General features: G+C 41.4%; 1 long non-coding RNA gene across 1 annotated transcript in view; it reads left to right on the top strand.

Annotated features, from left to right (window-relative positions):
* LOC120055730 overlaps positions 1-8168 on the top strand; it is a 127718-nt gene extending 119550 nt beyond the window's left edge. The window contains exon 3 of the long non-coding RNA XR_005477723.1: positions 8104-8168. This is a non-coding gene — a long non-coding RNA (uncharacterized LOC120055730). The remainder of the gene's footprint in view (positions 1-8103) is intronic.
* The last annotated feature ends 1695 nt before the right edge of the window (positions 8169-9863 follow it).

Genomic DNA, 9863 nt, shown 5'->3' on the forward strand with positions numbered 1-9863 from the left:
CACGTGCACATGGATTTTGTGTTGTAGATATGTGTTAGTAGTGTAGTGGCCTGAAGGCACACACTTAATGTGTTTTGAAATATATGTTTTTAAAATTGTATAACTGCCTTAATTTTGCTGGACCCAGGAAGAGTAACTGCTGCCTTGGCATTAGCTAATGGGGATCCATAATAAATACAATACAATACTCAGGGGCGTGAATAGTTATCTAAATTCGATATTTCTAAAAACATGTTTTCACTTTGTCATGATGGGGTATTTTGTGTACAGTCGTGGCCAAAAGTTTTGAGAATGACACAAATATTAATTTTCACAAAGTTTGCTGCCTCAGTTTGTATGATGGCAGTTTGCATGTACTCCAGAATGTTATGAAGAGTGATCAGATGAATTGCAATTAATTGCAAAGTCCCTCTTTGCCATGCAAATGAACTGAATCCCCAAAAAACATTTCCACTGCATTTCAGCCCTGCCACAAAAGGACCAGCTGACATCATGTCAGTGATTGTCTCGTTAACACAGGTGTGAGTGTTGACGAGGACAAGGCTGGAGATCACTCTGTCATGCTGATTGAGTTTGAATAACAGACTGGAAGCTTCAAAAGGAGGGTGGTGCTTGAAATCATTGTTCTTCCTCTGTCAATCATGGTTACCTGCAAGGAAACACGTGCCGTTATAATTGCTTTGCACAAAAAGGGCTTCACAGGCAAGGATATTGCTGCCAGTAAGATTGCACCTAAATCAACCATTTATCAGATCATCAAGAACTTCAAGGAGAGCGGTTCAATTGTTGTGATGAAGGCTTCAGGGCACCCAAGAAAGTCCAGCAAGCGCCAGGACTGTCTCCTATAGTTGATTCAGCTGCGGGATCGGGGCACCACCAGTACAGAGCTTGCTCAGGAATGGCAGCAGGCAGATGTGAGTGCATCTGCACGCACAGTGAGGCGAAAACTTTTGGAGGATGGCCTGGTGTCAAGAAGGCCTGGTGTCACTTCTCTCCAGGAAAAACATCAGGGACAGACTGATATTCTGCAAAAGGTACAGGGATTGGACTGCTGAGGACTGGGGTAAAGTCATTTTCTCTGATGAATCCCCTTTCCGATTGTTTGGGGCATCCGGAAAAAAGCTTGTCCGGAGAAGACAAGGTGAGCGCTACCATCAGTCCTGTGTCATGCCAACAGTAAAGCATCCTGAGACCATTCATGTGTGGGGTTGCTTCTCAGCCAAGGGAGTGGGCTCACTCACAATTTTGCCTAAGAACACAGCCATGAATAAAGAATGGTACCAACACATTCTCCAAGAGCAACTTCTCCCAACCATCCAGGAACAGCTTGGTGACGAACAATGCCTTTTCCAGCATGATGGAGCACCTTGCCATAAGGCAAAAGTGATAACTAATTGGCCCGGGGAACAAAACATCAATATTTTGGGTCCATGGCCAGGAAACTCCCCAGATCTGAATCCCATTGAGAACTTGTGGTCAATCCTCAAGAGGCGGGTGGACAAACAAAACCCCACAAATTCTGACAAACTCCAAGCATCGATTATGCAAGAATGGGCTGCCATCAGTCAGGATGTGGCCCAGAAGTTAATTGACAGCATGCCAGGGCGGATTGCAGAGGTCTTGAAAAAGAAGGGTCAACACTGCAAATATTGACTCTTTTTTTATCAACTTCATGTAATTGTCAATAAAAGCCTTTGACACGTATGAAATGCTTGTAATTATACTTCAGTTTTCCATAGTAACATCTGACAAAAATATCTACAGACACTGAATCAGCAAACTTTGTGGAAATGAATATTTGTGTCATTCTCAAAACTTTTTGCCACGACTGTAGATGGGTGAGAGAAAATAACTGATTTATTTCATTATGAATTCAGGCTGTAACACAACGAAATGTGGAATAAATCAAGGTGTATGAATACTTTCTGAAGGCACTGTAAAATTGTAGTAAATTTGACTAAATAATTCACTCAAAATGTACCAAGTATAGTTTATTATCAACATTTCCTAGTCTTTGCCCTGCGTCCACTCTGGATGCACGCCACACATCCTCTCTTGCGCCCTTCAAACTTCACCAGGGAGTGGCCTGCTTTCAAATTATGAGTAACAGTTCGGTCCACACCCCATGGTGCCACACGATTGGCACCCCGTTTCCTTACACTATAGCCATTACAAAGTGAATGCACATGCTGCATTTTTAATGCCTAATCGGCCTAATATCAGTACCTGTTCTTGTGGCTGAAGTCCCCGCAGCAATGTTCCAACATCTAGTGGAAAGCCTTCCCAGAAGAGTGCAGACTGTTATAGCAGCAAAAGGGAAACCAACTCCATATTAATGCCCATGATTTTAGAATATTTTCAATGAGCATATACTTTCATGTAGTGTACATACGTAGCAATATGCCACGCAACTGTTTTGAGCAGCTATGTAGGTACATTCACTTTTCGGATCCAAATTCAACAAATGAGACCAACAAATTGCACTTTTGCTGAGCCCTGACTCTCCACATCACTTCCCCCGCTTTCACTGACCTAGAGGAACAGAGTAACAAAGGGGGGTAGAGAGTGAGAGAGGAACAGAGGATACAATTGTGGTCAGGATCATAATCTCGCTCTCTCTCTCTCTCTCTTTCACTCAAACACACACACTTTCTCTCTCTACCTTTCTATCTCACCTTTTGTCAGCCATACACATACTCTCTAATGATCACCTCTTAGGGGTTTCCATAATAAATTGTGTGTTACAGTTTCAATACGCCTCCCATTACTTACACACTCATAGTATAATCATTTGATACCCCAGGAAGAGTAACTGCTGCATGTGCAATAGCTGATGGGAATGCTAATAAGCTCAACTAAATCATGATGCCATACAGCACTTTCAATCAATCAAATATCTTTACACACAAACACACATACACATATACAGTATCATCATAACGTTATACAGCACTTTCATTCCATCAATCAAAATGGCCAGATTGGTTTCTCAGTTCATTGTGTGCACATATGTTTGTCAGACGGATGGATAATCAGACAGGAAAGAGCACACACAAATACATTCATAAATATGTTCATTGATGAACAGCAGGCTTAGATTATAACTGTAAAGACTGTAGCCTGACAGACAAACCTGACAGTTAACTATCTAGTTAGCTACTGTAGCTAGCTATAGCAAGCAGCTTGGGTCATTTCCATATGAATTACTTTGGTAGAAACAAGACAAAACAACCAACTACTTACCTCACTATACAGAGTTGTCACAAGAAGGGCAGCAAAACAGACAAGGGAAACTATAGACCTGTATCTACACTGAACAAAAGTATAAACGCAACAATTTCAAAGATTTTGGTGACTTACAGTTCATATAACGAATTCAATTGAAATAAATTCATTAGGCCCTAATCTATGGATTTCACATTACTGGGAATTCAGATATGCATCTGTTAGTCACATATTGTATATCTTAATAAAAAGGTATGGGCGTGGATCAGAAAAACAGTCCGTATCTGGTGTTCGTTGTCTCTGTTCACAACATTGACATCAGCAAACCACTCGCCCACACAACACCATATACGTGGTATTCGGTTTTGAGGCCGGTTGGGCGTACTGCCAAATTCTCTAAAACGACGTTGGAGGCGGCTTATGGTAGAACATTTTTTACATTAAATTCTCTGGCAACAGCTATGGTGGACATTCCTGCGTCAACATGGCAATTGCACGCTCCCTCAAAACTTGAGACATCTGTTGCAACTACGTTCCCAGAACACATTTGTTCTGTTCCTGGAAACCTAATGAGAACGTTTGGGGAATGTTCTGTGGTGGTTGTTACAGATTGTGTGCACAACATTTTAATGAATGTTTGAAGAACATTCAAAGGATATTTAACTTAAAACATTTCTGAAAAAAAATAAGAAACTATTTAAAAACAAATCTAAAACATTCTTTGAAGATTCTCCAAAGGGAAAGTATTTGTGTTATTCCGTACAACAGTATATCTCTTTCTAATTGGTTTAATTCTCAGAACTTTTAAATAAAGGGGCGGCAGGTAGCCTAGCGGTTAGAGCGCTGGACTAGTAAACAGAAGGTTGCAAGATCGGATCTCCGAGCTGACAAGGAAAAAATCAAACGTTCTGCCCCTGAACAAGGCAGTTAACCCTCTGTTCCTAGGCCATCATTGAAAATAAGATTTTTTTTTAACTGACTTGCCTAGTTAAATAAAGGTAAAATACATGAAAATGAACTTGACAGTGATGATAAAGTCATATAACAAGGCAGATGCCCTTTCATCTTCTACTTATTTCTTCTCTATTCTACCCTCATGTCCCTTGGAATATTCCAATACTTTCTTACATACTGTATACATACTTTTATATGAGAGGGATTTTTCCCAGATCTCTCTAATGAAGCCTTGTCTTGTTGTCGCTGATCTAAGACCTCAAAACTGTGAGGACCCAAACTTTTAAGTAGATCTCCAGCGGGTGGAGGCCAGACGGGCGTCTGATTCTGTGCCTGCCTCTAAAAGAGGTTGCTCTGATCTTTATACTGCAATTCCAAAGTTTTGAATCTCAAATAGGCCGAGAGGGAAATCACCCCCACATACACTCAGCAGAGGACACACACACAGACGACAACACACACACACACACACACTCACACACACACACATCAGATGGCATAAAACTTGTCTTGGTCATGGGGGGGGTTGAAAGTGCTCAGTCTGCCTCAGTTTTTGGATATGTTACAAGGGACTGAGACCTGAAGACTTGGGGCCAGCTTCCCGAGCTAATGCCAAGGTTGCAGCTCAGTGGGCTAACACATTCTTGTGGTTGAAACCCAAGTCAGTCATATATGTCAGTATTCTGTAAGTACCCAATCGATTTGATCACTTTAAAGGGACAGTTCACATCTTAAACTTTCTCTAAGGTCAATATGAGTCCATATTCCACACCATCTGTTGAATAAATGCTGCATGCTATACTGAACAATAATATAAACACAACATGCAACAATTTCAAATATTACAGTTAATATAACGAAATCAGTCAATTGAAATATATTCATTATGCCCTAATCTATGGATTTCACATGACTGTGCAGGGGTGCAGCAATGTTTGGGCCTGGGAGGGCATAGGCCCAGCCACTTTGCAGCCAAGCCCACCCACTGGGGAGCCAGGCCCAGCCAATCAGAATGAGTTTTTCCCCACAAAAAGGTTTTATTACAGAGAGAAATACAATTACTTTATGCTTGGAAAGCGATTGGTCATTCAGATACTAAAGATCAAAGAAGTCCTTTGAAGAATGAAATTAGGCAATTTGTTCTGACAGGCATCTGGTAATACAAAAAATTATTATGTAATATCAACACAATTAAGCAATAAGGCATGAGTACCCAGGGATTATCGTGTGATAACTCCAGACTAAGGCTGTTCTTAGGCCCGAGGCGAAGCCAAGGGCTTGGAAACAGCCCTTAGGAGGGAGTTATCATATCAAACGTTAATTCTCAGGTGCATGGGCCTTATTTTTCTGATAAAACATTTGCCAACATATACAAAAATAAGATGAATGACATGTTTTCATTAAAAACATTATTTTAATGAGTCAATTTGTTTTATTTCATCCTTCCACCAGACAATATAGTCCGGGCAAAAGCCAGTTGTTAGCAAGCAAATACAAACACTCCGTGCACTAACCACACACGCGCGCACTGACCTACCCAACCACACACACAGACAAGCATGCACAGCAACACACACACACACAGACGTATATACACACAGACACACACACTGAGACACTGACCTTTGAGAAAGGCCTTCAATTACAGGAGTGAAGGGGAAAATGAGTGGAAAGTTTTGATGGTCGTGTGTGTGTGTTGTTGGAATCATAATAGGAGTCTTGTCCTTGAGTGCTTTGTTGTGTTCTGGTGAAGCTGCTGTCGTCATGTAGCGTAGTTATGATTGAGTTTCATGTCAGTGCAAGCCTTAGCACAAAGAGGAGAAAGAACGTCCTCATCCAACCCTCACTCTCTGATGCTAGAAGCCCATGCAGGCTGTTAAAGTTGTATGCACACATACAGTTAGTAAACACACACTCTCTCTCCCACACTTCACCTCCATTGAATCTGCTCATATTTGCTCACAGATTCGTCTGCCCATCACATCCATCCATCACATCCAATGCCTTTATTAGGCCCTCTCTCCTCCTATCCCAGAATAATCCACTAGTCCTGCTCCGATGGGCATACACAGGCACATACAGCCCAGCCCACAGTGCCCACATCAACAAGACGCCAACTTTGATGTTTGTTCAAGCGTGTCACATCAAAAAGGTTCCCCTGCTGGGATTACTGGAGTAAGAAGATTAAGGTAATTGGGGGTTGCAGAGGTGGAACAAAAGGTTTCCCGTTCTGAGGTTTCCTGTCAAAGAGACGGATGAAGTATGCTACGGGAGAGAACGGTACAGTATGTCTCTGAGAACACTGAAGTGCTGCACAGTAGGTTTCCAGACATACACACAAAGTCAGTGCTCTGGGTCATTGGTGGGTTAGGGTTTTGATGTTGTTGTCGTACTTTTATGTTTGGGGTTACGTGAATCAGCTGTTTATTCACAAACTAGGATTGGTGTTGGGATTCTTTTTTCTCTTTTCCTCAGGGAGCTTGTTTGGACACGTACAGTATCAGTCAAAAGTTTAGACACACCAACTCATTCCAGGGTTTTTCTTTATTTTACTATTTTCTACATTGTAGAATAATAGTGAAGACGTCACAATTATGAAATAACACATATGGAATTATGTAGTAACCAAAAAAGTGTTAAACAAATCAAAATATATTTTTTATTTGAGATTCTTCAAAGTAGCCACCCTTTGCCTTGATGACAGCTTTGCACACTATTGGCATTATATCAACCAGCTTCATGAGGTAGTCACCTGGAATGCATTTCAACTAACAGGTGTGCCTTGTTGAAAGATAATTTGTGGAATTTCTTTCCTTCTTAATATGTTTGAGGCAATCAGTTGTGCTGTGAAGGGGTGATATACTGAATATAGCCCTATTTGGTAAAATACCAAGTCCATATTATGGAAAGAACAGCTCAAATATGCAAAGAGAAATGACAGTCCATCATTACTTTAAGACATGAAGGTCAGTCAATCTGGAACTTTTCAAGAACTTTGAAAGTTTCTTTAATTGCAATCGCAAAAACCATCGAGCGCTATGATGAAACTTGCTCTCATGAGGACCGCGACAGGAAAGGAAAACCAAAAGTTACTTCTGCTGCAGAGGATAAGTTCATTATAGTTACCAGCCTCAGGAATTGCAGCCCAAATAAATGCTTCACCGAGTTCAAGTAACAGACCCATCTCAACATCAACTGTTCAAAGAACACTGCGTGAATCAGGCCTTCATGGTCGAATTGGTGCAAAGAAACCACTACTAAAGGACACCAATAATAAGAAGAGACTTGCTTGGGCCAAGAAACACGTGCAATGGACATTAGACCGGTGGAAATCTGTCCTTTGTTCTGATGAGTCCAAGTGTGAGATTTTTGGTTCCAACCACCGTGTCTTTGTGAGACGCAGAGTAGATGAACGGATCATATGTGGTTCCCACCGTGAAGCATGGAGGAGGGGGTGTGATGGTGTGGGGGTGCTTTGTTGGTGACACTGTCAGTGATCTATTTAGAATTCAAGGCACACTTAACCAGCATGGCTACCACAGCATTCTGCAGTGATACGCCATCCCATCTGGTTTGCGCTTAGTTGGACTATCAAAAGCATTCCAGGTGAAGCTGATTGAGAGGATACCAAGAGTGTGCAAAGCTGTCAAAGGCAAATAGTGATTACTTTGAAGAATCTAAAATCTAAAATATATTTTGATTTGTTTAAAAATGTTGGTTACTACATGATTCTATATGTGTTATTTCATTGTTTTGATGTCTTCACTATTATTCTACAATGTAGAACATTTAAAAAAATAAGAAAAACCTTTGAATGAGTAGGTGTGTCCAAACTTTTGACTGGTACTGTATGCGCTATTATGTGCTCTGTGTTTGTGAGTGAGTAAATACTAGATCATGATTCATGTGTGTATGTTTTTACAGGCTGGAGCTGAAGCTACGTTGGGTGTGTAAGGGGTCTACTGAGTAGAAGCACAGAGGCCGAAGCATAAAGGTAAGACTGGGATGCATCACTCTGCTTTTCAACAGGTCTAAAGAACATACACAGTTTAACACAAATAAGTAGTGAGTGTGTGATTGGGCACATGGTAATATTTGGTTCAGAGAGATAGGGAGAAGGAGGAGGGGAGAGACTCTCCTGAAAACCACTGTGTGCTACCGTTTAGTTTTTTGGAGTGACCGGCTGCATTCCCTCAGGTGTATGTGTGTGCCGTGTGTGGGCTCACGTGTGTGCGTTCCATGTGTGTCTGCTCCTGTGTGTTCAGTCAAGTATGAAATTACTCTTTTAGTTACAATCTATTTTGACTTTATTGACCGTTCCATTGAACTAGTCTGAAATCAATCATTCTGAAAACCATTACCCTAAACACGTTCGGTTAAGCTGATCGATGGTTTATTTTAATGCATGCCATTTCATTCCACACTTACTGTATGATCAATCTCATTATTGAGCTCTGTATCTTTTGTTCTCCTTGCTAAAAAAGCTTAGTTGTGTGCGTGCGTGTGTTTGTGTGTACACATCAGTGAACGCTACAGTAATCTCATTCCCAGACACTTCGCCCAAATGTGCAGAAGGTCTATTGGAGCACAGCGTCAAACTTTGCATTCGTTAGGATACAACCTAACGTAGCAGACATAAAATAAACGCCTGAAACTAGATCCCCCACATTCTGGTCGTGACCAGAACCTTGGGGGCGGTTCTCTTCTGCACTGTCCAACCAATCCACTAAATGTGGGAGAGGAGTTAAGACGGAGTGTCGCCTTGTTAACGTCCGAAAGCGGAAGTCACGACCGAGGCGCTCTCTTCCATTTCCCCTGAAAACCGGAACGTCAAGGTTGTTGACGACCCCGCTAAGGCAAGGATACAAGGCGCGTTACTCAATGGCTTAATCTACCAACCAATCACCTCCTACAACACCTACCCCCACGTGTCTAGGGCACCTCTTACGTTCAGCAGCAGCAGCTGAGCGGTCTCGATACTGAAATGACTTGGCGCAGAACTGGTAGTTGCTGCTTCATTAAAACTTGTTAATTGTGATAATGATGTTACTACTATAGCTAGCTAACTAGCTAGCTAGCTAGGTCATTGAGGAACATGTCATTCACTGTTGCACTAGCTGCTTAGCTTCTCTTTCATTTTATATCAATTATATATATTTTCGTCCCACAAAGAGCCATTGTTTACAGACAGATGGCTCATTGTTGAAACTTCCGTAGCCTGGTGTCCTTGATCCACCAAATCTAAACTATTCGGTATCACCAAAATAACATTTCAAGTCAACAGAGGCATGTCCAATATCTCTAGGAACAATACTTGTGCTTGAATTTGTGTTTCGCTATCAAATAAACATTAAAAAACACATTTTTATGCACAATCTCCCGTTTTCTGAGTAAGCTACCCCATCATTTTCTACAGGTGGAAAATGGGAGACCATGGATGTAAGACGTGTTTTAAACGCTTATTTGCATAGTGAAGGACACATCCAATCTGACAAATCGTAAGTAGTTTTGTTATTGTTAGGTAACACGCAGAGATGAATGGGAAGAAGTTGCCCAAGTTACGGATTGGCTAAAATGAAATGACGACAAATTATTTGCTTAGTAGGTTACTCCAATAAAATTCTATGGTCCCTCCCACTATGGCCAATTTAGAATGGTTGATGTCCCAGGCTTATAAGTGCTGT

The sequence above is a fragment of the Salvelinus namaycush genome, chromosome 1 (genome assembly GCF_016432855.1).
Source record: "Salvelinus namaycush isolate Seneca chromosome 1, SaNama_1.0, whole genome shotgun sequence".
Lineage (NCBI taxonomy): Eukaryota > Metazoa > Chordata > Actinopteri > Salmoniformes > Salmonidae > Salvelinus > Salvelinus namaycush.